Genomic DNA, 13,128 nt, shown 5'->3' with positions numbered 1-13,128 from the left:
TACTGAGAAACAGATGTCATAATCAAAGAACGCTCATTGAACATGCACAGAGGTATATTAGGCAACTATGGCCTAAATGTCAATTATTTAATGGTATGAACTTTCTCCCCACAACCTTCTCGCTTTCCTACAGGGAGATCATGTTTAATCAGCCAACTCCTGACCCCAAGTCTATTTGGATTGTTGTAAATGCACCCGTTAATTTCCTGTTTTATCAAGAGTTATGGGTTTATTTATTACCCAAGTACAGAATTATAACAAACAGAATGGCTCAACAACAGCACGAATTTATCCTCTCATGATTCTGATGGGTCTAGAGTCTAGAGCATGTCAGCTAGCTGCTAAGCCCAAGATCTCATGAGGCAGAATCAAGGTGTAGACTGTATATTTCTTTTCTTTTGGCCGGGGGGGGGGGTGGGGGGGGTCCAGTTGTGGGGCCTGAACTCTGGGCCTGGGCGCTGTCCCTCACTCTTCAGCTTAAGGCTAGTGCTCTACCACTTGAGCCACAGCACAACTTCCAGCTTTTTTCTTTTTGCTTAAGTGGTGCTGAGGAATCGAACCCAGGGCTTCATGCATGCAAGGCAAGCGCTCTACCACTGAGCCACCTTCCCAGACCTAGACTGTATATTTCTATCTGGAAGATCACCTAAGGGATGGTTTGCCTTCAAGCTCATTCCAATAGCTAGCAGAATTCTTCCCTGCAGTTGTAGGTCTCTGTCTCATTAGCTTGCATTCTGCTAACCTACTGGCGATCACCCACAGTTGGCCCTTGACACCGAAACAACCCTAAGTAGGCTGTCTCACACTTGTAATATTGCTGGCTTCTCTGTCCTGATTCCAGGACTGTGTCTAACACACACGGATAATCATAATCACCTGTCAAGGTCAACCAATGTGATACCTGAATCACATCTGCAAAGTCTCTAGGTTAATGTTTGGCTGAATATTCGACAAAGGTGTGAGTACATTAGGGCTGGATGTTCTGGGTGTCAGCTCGGCGTTCTGCCAGCACAGGTGGTCATGAGTACCCAGCTGTGCATAAGGAGGGCTGAGAATCTCTGGCTAGTACTTGCTTCCCCTGAGGTTCTCTGGGAGGTTGCCCACTGCAAACCAGTTCTAAGTTTAGCACTATGGTGAAAATTGTTGTACAGATGAATACCCAAATGAGCCTAAGGCAGCATTTCTGATTACCCAAGTCCTCCCCAATGTGAGCAGGTGGCCACTAAGTGCCTAGGCTAAGGACATGACCTCTGCTGACTGGCCTGGGGACTAAGTTAAGGATATGGAGTAGATGGAGACTCTGATCCAAAAGCCACAGACCGGGGATTCCCCAGAGCAGAAACCCATGCTATCGGCAAAGATGATGAGTTCTACCACCACAGCGGGAGGCAGGAAGGATCCAGAGTATTCCACTGTGACACACAGACCAAGGCTCTTCTGCCCTACTAGAGAAGAAATATGGGGATAGGAGGTTCAGAAAGTCGGAGCCACTGGGTACCTGTGGCTCACACCAGTAATCCTAGCTACTCAGGAGGCTGAGATCTGAGGATTGAGGTTTGAAGCTGGCTTGGGCAGGAAAGTCCCAGAGACTCTTATCTCCAATTAATCACCAGAAAACCCAAAGTGATGCTGTGATTCAAAGTGGTAGAGTGCTAGCCTTGAGCCAAAAAGCTCAGGGACAGCACCCAGGCCCTGAGTTCAATCCCCATGATCAACAAAAGGAAGGAAGAAAGGAAGGAAGGGAGGGAGGGAGGGAGGGAGGAAGGAAGGAAGGGAGGGAGGAAGGAAGAAAGGAAGGAAGGAAGGAAGGAAGGAAGGAAGGAAGGAAGGAAGGAAGGAAGGAAGGAAGGAAGGAAGGAAGGAAGGAAGGAAGGAAAACAAGAGAGAAATTCTGAGTAATATGCCCAAGAGATCCGAACTGAGCCTGACTCTTGGTCTTCCCAGAGTAGGGAGATTCCTGAGCTCAGGGTGTGTGTGTGTGTTTGTGTGTGTGTGTGTGTGTGTGTCTGTGTGTGTGTGTGTCTGTGTGTGTCTGTGTGTCTGTATGTCTGTGTGTCTGTGTGTCTGTGTGTGTGTGCCAGTCCTAGAGGTTGAACTCAGGGCCTAGTGCTGTCACCTGGGCTTTATTTTTTTTCCTGCTTAAGGCTAGAGCTCAGCCCCAGCTCCATTTCCAGGTTTTTGGTGTTTAGTTGGAGATAAAGAATTTCACAGACTTTCCTGCTCCATCTGGCTTCGAACCTCTATCCTCAGATCTCAGTCTCCTGTGAGGTTAGGATTATAGGTGTGAGCCACCAGCACCTAGCTCAGGCGCCCTCCCCCACCTCTTACTGACTTACTATACCTTTGCTTTAGTTTTTTTTTTTTTTTTTTCCAGTCTTGGGGCCTGAACTCTGGGCCTGGGCGCTTTCCCTAAGCGCTTCAGATCAAGGCTAGTGCTCTACCACTTGAGCCATAGCACCACTTCTGGCTTTTTCTGCTTATGTGGTGCTGAGGAACCAAACCCAGGGCTTCATGCATACAAGGCAAGCACTCTACCACTGAGCCACCTTCCCAGCCCCTGCTTTAATTATTTTTCAAGGGGGGTCTTGAGTTTATACCCAGGGCAGCCTCCTACCTACCACCTCTCACATAGCTGGGCTGGCAGATGACAGAACCATGCTGTTACTGGTTGATACGAGGTCTTGTTAATTTTTTGTCTGGACTAGTATCAAATAATAATCCTTTTCATCTCTACCTCCCTAGTAACTGGGAGTATAGTTATAACGATATAACTCTGTGCCAAGCTCTAAATACAGTGGAGCTTTAAACTTAGTTGAGTCACACACACATACAAGCATGCATGTGCATGCACATGTGCATGCACATGTGCACACACCACACACACTATCCAGCTCAGGAATAGACATAGAGCCACACCAGCACTGGTTGCAGATTTCCTGATTCTTGATTTTCCACACATAATGAATCTTAAGGATCTAAGAATTTGCCACCAAGACTTGTTTTTCTCAGTGACTTACTTAATTTCATTAATAAATGAAATTCTTGAATATTCATCAGTGGTAATTATTCTGTGTGTGACAGCAAGGCTAGGATCACCCCCTTTTATCCCCCATACACACCACACACACACACACACACACACACACACACACACACACACACACACACCCCAAGCCGGCATGGCCACAGCCATTGGTTGAACAATATTGCTGCAGTGAGCCCTCACCTGCCTTCCAGCTGGGATGACAATGGGAAAGCCAGAACAAAGAGCAGGTTGTCAAGCCCTAGCTCAGTGTGCTGCTTCCCTCTTGTGGCCAACCTGTGCTTTGGATGGAAAGTAAAGAATCTTCACAGGTCTTCCATGCATGCCTAGCGATACTCACCTTCTCAGGTAAGCGGCCAGAGCCTGGGTCTGGGTGGGCTCTCTCAGGCTCCCAGCTCACAGATTTCACATGGAAACCCTGTCTTCTCCATTCACTCTCTTCTCCCATGCAAGTTAGGTAGCCAGAGGGCAGGCTGCTTGTGAGAAATTCATATGTTCAAAGATAAGGACCTACAAAATGGAGTCTCTACACAAATCTCCAGGTAGGAGATTTATCAGTGTTCTAGTCTATGAGACATACCAGTGATTGGCTCTCAACAGATGCTTTACTGCATGTTGCAAGTGGCTGATGTCAAAGGAAGACTGCAGGTATTATAACCAAAAGTCCCAGGTCAGAGACCCAACTCTCTGAGTTACAGATGTCAGAGCTAAATTCCCCCAATATCCCAAATAAAGAGATAAGTAGCTACTCTGGAGGCTGACATCTGAAGATTGCAGTTCAAAGCCAGCCTGGGCAGGAAAGTCCATGAGACACTTATCTCCAGTTAACCACCAAAGAGTGGTAGTTCACGAGGTAGAGCACCAGCCTTGAGCAAAAAGCTAAGAGATCAAGCCCCAGTTCTGGTCCAAAGAAGGGGGAATGTAAAGGGAAGAGAAAGGAGATCTATCAGTGGGCCTGGGCATGCTATGGGAACCCATCTTCCCCCTAGAGATATGAATTGTAGACATGAAGGAAGATTTGGGACAGGAGATGATAGGTATGCATTCTTATTAAGTAGTCCTAGTCCCAAGTGTGGTCCAGTGGTTAGAAGTATGGTCCAGGTGATCATGATGTCAGGACTTTTAAGGAAGTCTTTTATGTTAGTGGGGGGGGGGGAGTCTTGGCTTTTGCCACAGGTTATTATCAGTCTTATTCTTCCTGGATCCCAAGGTGGCCACAAGGTACCTGTGGCATGGATGGCTTGGAGCAAAGACAGATGTAAAATGGAAGTGGGGATGCCAGCTTTTAATGCTACTTAACTTGAGGGACCAAGTAAGGAACCAATGCTTTTTAGCAAAAGCAGTTTTTAAGTATCTCTTAGAGTAACAGAGAATTGAATTCTCATTCATGGTAGAAGTTGCAAATTGCCCATTCCTCCACGAATAACAGATTTCTGTATAGTCAAAGGCTTCGGTGGGTTGAACTAGCAAGACACTTCCCAGCACCATTTGCTGGCTAAAGGGATAGAAATGGAAGTTGTTGAGTGAGACTTCTAAAAAGGTACTCCTCGGGGAGCAATGAAGCATATACCCTGTTACTCTTTTATCTTCCTTTATTTCTTCCCTGGAATTTGAACATGATGGCTGTGTCTCCAGTCGCCATCTTGAACCAGAAAGTAAGCTTGAAGATGGAAGCTACATAAGAGTTGGGGATTGAGCAGAGAGAGAGTTTCTGGGTCCCTGTTGTATGAAAAACTGCTATATCCACTCGGGTAGCAACCAGGATGTCCTTGATGTGAAAGGAAAAAAAAAAACAAACCTCAAAAAATAAGCATGAACTTGCCTCCCAATGCTGCCCTCCAGAAGGGCCGGATCAGCAGAGAAGCAGCAACACTTTTTGAAATCTGTTCACCCGTAAGAACATCATTTGGCAAAGGATTCACACAAAGATGCTGGATGTTCTAGATGGTCCCCTGAGGCCCACCTATTCCTCTCCTGAATACCACATTGATTTAGATGGCATTCAAGAAGCTGAGAAATAAGAAAACTTATTAGAACTCTCCCTCCAAACAGCAGAGAAGACTTTGAGGAATTGGTGTAATAACATAGAGCCGAGCCCTATCTACTAAATAAATATCACCATGAAAGGAAGAAAGTATCTGAAGGAAATATTAACACATTTTAGGGTCTTATGTTGCTCTCCAGCATCCCCTAGTGGTACTTGGGATAACTTGCAGCCCAGTGTATGAGGCTCTACTCTTAGCTACAAGAGGTTTCAACTCAAGAAACTGATGATGCCTCAAATGCCTAATCTCTGTTTTAGTTGGGAGAATCTCATGGACTTTGCAATAGTGCACAATGACAAAATAAATGATTGATGAGTCTATTTCATGCACATTGATGAAACTAGATTGTTGAGAACCATCTGGGTTCAGAATGCCTGCTAACAGTCTATTTATCTATCATATATCTTTGTATCTATTTATGTCATCTACATCTATCGCTATCTTTTCTCACTCCTCTGCTATGTGCCAGCCCTAAGATTATCATTCAGGTAAAAATATGGTCACAATATCATGGTTTTATAGGACACTCAGCTAAGAGATAAGCAAGGGTCAGCTTTTGAGGAGCCTTTTATGTTTTGCTGAGAAAGTGAAGGAGATAGGGAATATAGGTATATAACAAGGAAGTGATGTAATCACATCTGTCATATACAAAAGATCTGGTTGAATGTGAAGGTAGAATGCTGGATTAAGAGTCTCAGCTGTCAAGACAATTTGGCCCACGGCAAGAGTTGGGCACAGAGAAAGAAGAAGATAATCCAAAAAGGTACCTTGGAGAGGAACTGATGGACTTCACAAATGAGTCAGGCTTCTAACTCAAGCAGCTAAAGAGTTTGTGGTGGCAGAGAATTGAGAAGGTTTGCAGCAATATCAGGATGAAAGATTGGAAGAAAAGTATATGATGAATTTAGGTAGTTGGGGGAAAAGCTTTGTGTCTGGAGCCAGGGTCTTTCCCTGATACCCCTTTGTCCAAATGAGCTTTCTTCAATGCTATTATTTGTTTGCCTGATGTGTCCCAACCACAGGGACAAGCTAACCACCAAGGTTGTTTGCAACTTCCCCACAGTTCATGTTGGATAAGTATTTGAGAATATACCACAAATCCTCCAATCTCAAATCCATAAGATTCTGCATCTGATATCTATGCACCAAGTCAGTCTTCCCCTGTGCTACCAGTGTGTGTGTGTGTGTGTGTGTGTGTGTGTGTGTGTGAGAGAGAGAGAGAGAGAGAGAGAGAGAGAGAGAGCCTTTCCTGGTATACAAAAACAAGCATTTGGGGGCTGGGAATGTGGCTCCGCAGTATAGCAATTCATGAAGCCCTGGGTTCAATTCCCCAGCACCACATACACAGAAAAGGCCAGAAGTGGCACTGTGGCTCAAGTAGTAGAGTGCTAGCCTTGAGCAAAAAGCTCAGGGACAGCACTAAGGCCCTGAGTTCCCAGGACTGGCAAAACAAAAACACACCCACAAGTATTTGGTGGCTCAGGCCTATAATCTTAGTAGATAGGCAAGGGTGCTATGTGAACCATAGGTCCAGATACAAGGGTCCAAAGCCAGCTAGAATTATCCAGACTCACTAATCTGAGACTGTTTGCCCTTCCCTGCCTTGCCTTTACAAAAGAATACCCCAAAGGTTGATAGATTCTGCTCTCCCTCTTCCTCCTACCTCATGACCAACTTGGGTGCCTCCTCTTGGCAAAATAATAATTATCTTTGTACAATGGCCCTGGCCTTTCTGTGTCATCACTTAGCCCTTTTAAAAATTAAGAGAAGGGGCTGGGAAGGTGGCTCAGTGGTAGAGCACTTGCCTTGTATGCATGGGTTCGATTCCTCAGCACCACATAAGCAAAAAAGAAAAAAAGCCAGAAGTGGCACTGTGGCTCAAGTGGTAGCTGCTGGCCTTGAGCTGAAGAGCTGAGGGACAGCACCCAGGCCCAGAGTTCAGACCCCACGACCGGACCCAAAAAAAAAAAAAAAATTAAGAGAAGCCATGTGCCAGTGGCTTACACCTTTAATACTAGCTACTTGGGAGGTTGATATCTGAGGATCATGGTTCAAAGCCAGGCTAGGTAGGAAAGTCTATAAGATTCATCTCCAATTAAGCACCCAAAAAGCCAGAAGTGGAGCTGTGGCTCACGTGGTAGAGTGCTAGCCTTGAGCAAAAAAAGCTCAAGGATAGCACCCAGGCCCTTAGTTCAAGCCCAAGCCCCAGCATTGGCATAAATAAATATTAAGCGATGGTAGCTATGGATGAATTATTATCTTTTATAAACTTCTCTTTGCTCATCAAAAATATATAAGTACTGTAGGAATTTGGGGGTATAGCTCAGTGATAGAGCATTTTCTTAGTATGAAAAAGGTTTCATTCCTCACACCAACAATAGGATAATAGCAAAGAATTATTTCATGTGATTGTCATGAAGCTAATCTTAAATATATGACAGCAGACTGAACATAATAAGCATGTTCCTTTTTGTCATCAGTCCTCAAGAATCTAATCAGCTACAACTTTTCCCAGAAAAATAATGTGATTCTTGGAGATGCGATGAGTTTATATTCATGGGACACTGTTCGTATCCAACTGAGAAGTAAATTTCTGTGATCTGTCAAAAGCAGCAGATATAGAACTTTAAGGGCATGGATTGGTTGGTCTTACTGTACATAATTTACACAAAACTCTATATTTAGAAAAGAAAAATCAGTTTTTTTAAAAAGAGACTTTCCTGATATATAAAAACAAATAGTTGGGGCTGAGTACTGGTGGATCAGCCCTGTAATCTTAGCTACTCAAGAGGCTGAGACCTAGAAAATCATAGAATAAAGCCAGCTTGGACAGAAAAGTCTGGGAGACTCAATCTCCAAAATAACCGGCAGGGCTGGAGATGTAGCTCAGTAGGCAAAGCACCAGCTGTGAACAAGAAAGCCAAGAGAGAACATGAGGTCTTAAGTTCAGACCCTGTTAACACACACACATACACACACACACACACACACACACACACACACACACACACACACACACGAGAGAGAGAGAGAGAGAGAGAGAGAGAGAGAGAGAGAGAGAGAGAGAGAGAGAGAGAGAGAAAGAGAGAGAGAGAGAGTTGGATTTATGGTCATTCTATTTAGAACTTTTCAGGCATCAACTAATAAGAATTTAATTATTGAGTTTTCATTTAAACCCAGTTGCTAGCTTGTAAAAACTTCCTACCAGATACTGTTGTTCTAAATACAATAATTTAGAAACAAAAATGGAATAAATGATGTTTTGGAAAGAAAGGTAATCTATGAAGGGGAAAACAAAAGGGAAACAGGAACAAAATGGTCTTTTCCAGCTACTGAATGATATCATTGTTGGTTAGAGGGGTAAAATGTAATCATTCCCACAGAGAGCCTCCCTACCCACCCCACCTGCCAAGTTCAAAATGCTCAAGAGGAAATGCTTGTCAGTGAGCCAGAGGAAAGAAACTAAGATGGTAACTTTTAAAGGAGTAAGACAAGAGACAGTTCCTGGAGGACCTGAGGCAAATTCCCTTTGGTATACAATGAGGACAGATTACAGAAGGACCCCAATGTGGGTAAGACAGGTGAGGTATGTGGAATACAAAATTTAAAGATCACTGAGATTCCCCAACATGGCCCATGCCTCCTGGCCTACAGCACAGCTACTAAGACGAAGGCTTTCCATTCTCAAGTCATTGACATAGAGCAGATCTATAAAGTGCCTGGTCCTCAGCTGTAGCCTAATCTAAATGTGGACTATTGTGTGCTGTCCTCACAGCTGAAGCAAGCCTCTATGGTAGACTGGGTCCCTTGCCAAGCAGCTCCCATCAAAACCTACCCAGAATCTGGAATCTGAAGAGGAATTGAAGTTGACAATGTTGGCTTATTCAGACCAGAAGTGGAGCAAATTCTCAGTAATCTCAATGAGCTGAAAGACAGTGTTTCTGAACATTTTTAGCCCGAATTCTACGAAGAAGCACACCTAGACCACCCGTGTACTTCATTCCATTAGTGTCCATGACAGTGTAATGTTTTTAACTGTCCATGCCCTAAACACAGGCAATCTTTGACAATTTTGTTTCTCACATTTTGCATCTTCTCTGTCAAGATTGAACGTAGAGGCTGGTTGCTGCTCAAATTCTTCTTCCCACTCCTCACTGATCACAGCCTCTGACAAGTGGCCAATAAAAGTCTGGTATCTTGTTAATTATAGACCTCAGTGGGTGAGTCTATGGGGATTCACTGTATAATTTTTTGCAACTTTTCTGTGTGTTTGAAAACTACCATAATAAAATGATAAGGAAAAAGTACTGATGTTAAGTGTGGTCTTGGAGAATTAATATTTGAAGAAGAAAAACACTAAAAATATATTTTAACTACTTTTAAACCAACTTGATTTCATTTACAACAGTGAATGTAATTCTTCCCTCTACATCTGGGGGTAAATGAGTGCATTGTGGAGAATGTTTGGGTTTTGATTCAGGAGGATCTCTAAACATGAGTAACGATTTTCAGATGTGGTCCTGCTAAAAACTTCCCAAATGTTCCCTGTCACCAATGTTGTCCTTTTCTTCACTCAAGGAGAGTATAACTATGAGGCAGTAGGGATTTTGCATTGATGCTCCTGGGCAGGAGCTTTGGGTCAACATTGAATCTGGCTTCAGAAATAGCCAAAGACTAGTGGTTTTTCTTATTCTAGGTTCTGAAGCTCCTCCTATCATTCTACCCTCTGTGGGTGAGTAGTTAATTCAACCCAGCACTTACCATGGACCAGGCATGGTACCCAGGGATGTCAGCAAGCAAAGCAGTTGCCAATCCTGATACTGGTAGTGCTCCCTCTCTCTCTCCTTCTCCCTCTCTCTCTCCCTTCTTCTCCTCCCTCCCTCCTTCCCTCCCTCCTCTGTCTGTCTGTCTGTCTTTCTCTCTTCTCTCTTTCTCTCTCTCTCTCTCTTTCTCTCTCTCTCTCTCTCCTCTTCTCTCTCTCTTGCTCTCCTTCCTCACATGCTGGCATTCTGCCACATGAACCATATCTCCAGCCCTGCTGGTTATTTTGGAGATGGAGAATTTCAGACTTTTCTGTCCAAGATGGTTTATACCATGATCCTCCAGGTCTCATCCTCCTGAGTAGCTATGATTACAGAGCCTCTGCCTGTGATCTTTCAGTTCATATTCAAAAGGGTTACTGCAACTCCATATAGTGTATGTAAGCTCTAGGCAGGCAGAATGGAGAAGAGCAATGTGAGAAAAACAGGAAATTTGATAAAGGCTTTGTCCTGGAGAAATCCTCCCCAGAAACTATACCTCCATTTCATTGGGCAGAATCTAACTCCAGGTGCAAGGAAATTTCACTATTTTGTTTTCTAATAATTGTGCTAGAAAAAATCAATACAAATAATATATAGAAATGACAATATGCATATATCCTCAGATATATATATATATATATATATATGTTTTGTTGCAGAGGGTAAGAAATTATTGAGGTAGGATCTCATAACTGTAGAATAGGAAGTTAGAGAATCCAATGTAAAAATCTCTCTGATAAGTAAATGTGTGTAATGACTTTGATTCCTTAATGAAGACAACTGTCCTATTACTTTGATTTGAAACTCGTTGTCTTTATTCTGCTCAATACTCACACATGACAGCCTTTTGACATTATATTGGACCAATACCATTTGCCCTGGAAATAGGGTTAGCCAGTAGAATTAGTTCAAGAGTCAAAATAGTTTTCAGCTCCAGCACAACTTTTTATTATAGGAATGACAAGCTCTGCTCCTGCCTTTTAAAGACATGTTCTACCTGCTGGCTATCATCATTAAGTATTGATAAACATACTTTATAAGGGGAAGACCAATTAATAAATCCTGACTCTTCATTTGGCTTAGAATACACCTATCTTCTTTGCCTAAAAAAAATAGAAAAAATGTAGTCTTCAAAGCCCATCTCCAATGCTTACCTTCAGTTTCCCCACACTTAATGAAAGAAAGCTCTTTTCTCTGTTCTCTGAGAATACTTGAATTATCTATTACAGTGTATTTAATCAAAATTTATAAGATGCAGCTAAATTAATGCTTAGAGGGAAAATTACAGCTAAAATCCTTACATTAAAAAAGTAAGGGAAAATCATAACTAAACCATAATTAGGCAGAAGAAAAAGAAGTAATAAATAGTAGGAATCAATGAAATACAAATGTAATGTATACCAGGGAATAGATAAGAAAGTCAAACACTGATTTGAAATCATCAACAAATGTGATCAATTTAAGACTTAGCACACAAATGATCGATACCATTAGTGAGTAGAGGGACAACAAAACAGACCCCACAGTTTTAAAGAAAAGAATGTTATCAGAAGCTTCGTGCTAATCTTCCTCATGAATATATGTCCTGATTAGACCCATATGGAGTAAAAACTTACATTAGTAATTTATAATCTTCCAAGAAAGAAGTTTCCAAGCCCAGGTAGATGTGAAAAGGGGTTATGTAAAATATTTAAAGAAAAATAGTACCCACTCTACACATATCCCAGAAAATAGAAAAGAAAACATGTCTGAAAATCCTTCTGTGATGCCATCATTATCTTGATACCCAATAAAAGCAAAGACCAGAAGTCATCCATCATGTGGAGCAGACTGGAAACTCCTTAATATATACAGGACCGTAAATCCTATGAGGATTTAGCTTAGAAATGCAAAATTACTTTAGCATTGGGAAATCTGTCAATGCGATTCACCATATAAACAAATTCAAAAAGAAAAAACCTATACAATGATCTCAATATATGCAAAAAATACACTTTTTCAGAACCCAGCTTCCTTACAGCTAAAAATCCTCACCAAACTAAAATAGAAACAGCTTTTCTTAACCTGTGAAGGTTATCTGTGAAAAACCTATGCCGACATTGTATTTAATGACAAAAGACTGAATAATTTCCTCTTAATACCAGGATCAGGTAGTGGTGTTTGCTGCTTCCACTCAGCTTCATGCTGGAGTTCTCAGCCCAATGTCATAAAGTACACAAAAGAAATACAAGGCACCTACACTGGGAAGGAAGAAGTCTTTACTTATAGATGACATTATTGCTATGTAAAAACACTTCTAAGGAATTGCAAGATAGCCAAATATAAGGTTAAGCACATTTCTATAATAAAAATAGAAGTGCTTTTAAATACCATTTTAAAAAGCATCAAAATATGAACTGCTTATAAATAAACAGTATGGAAATGTGGTTTAGAAAAAAAAACCTACGAGATATAGCTGGCAGTCTGGATGTGTGAGTTCCACATTCACAGACTCAAACAACAATGGATGACAAGTTTTAAAAAATTCTAGAAATTTCCAACAGAACCAAACTTGAATTTATGGAGTGCCAGGCCAAACCCAGGCAAATGAAAGGCTGTGTAGGGACCACGCCTGCAATCCTAGCTGCTCAGGAGGTTGAGATCTAAGGATTGTGGTTCAAAGCCAGCCTGGGCAGAAAAGTCGCTATGAGATTCTTTGCTCCAAGTAACCACTCAAAACCCGGAAGTGGAACTGTGGCTCAAAGTGATAGACAGTGACTAGCTTTGAGCAAAAAGAGCTCAAGGACAGTGCCTCAGCCCTGAGGTTCAAGACCCATGACTGAGAGGAAAAGAAACAATGGGTAGGGACATCCTATGGGCCTTCCTGTGTTTCATACACCTTCCCTCAGTCTCTCCAGTACTTATGTGGGCCTGCTCACCTTCGAACTTGTTGGAATTTTTTTAAGATAGGTTCTCAAAGTCCAGGTTCAAACCCAGGCTGTCCTTGAACTCATGATCATCTTTTCCTTTGCCCCTCAGGTCCTGGGATTACAGCTGTGCACCTCCACTCCCAACCCTCTTACATTTTATTAATATACTATGTAGCTATATCTAAAATGGTTGGCTCTGTACTGAACATGACATTTTTTCTTTATTATTTCCTAATAACAAGGCCTTACTATGTACATAGCTCTTGCACTGTCATAGGTATTATAACTAATCTCAGGATATTTATAGTACACAGGAGGGTGTGTATGGG

This window comes from Dipodomys spectabilis, unplaced genomic scaffold (genome assembly GCF_019054845.1).
Source record: "Dipodomys spectabilis isolate Male_0828 unplaced genomic scaffold, ASM1905484v1 ptg000043l, whole genome shotgun sequence".
NCBI classification, from domain to species: domain Eukaryota; kingdom Metazoa; phylum Chordata; class Mammalia; order Rodentia; family Heteromyidae; genus Dipodomys; species Dipodomys spectabilis.
This window is presented reverse-complemented; position numbering follows the sequence as displayed.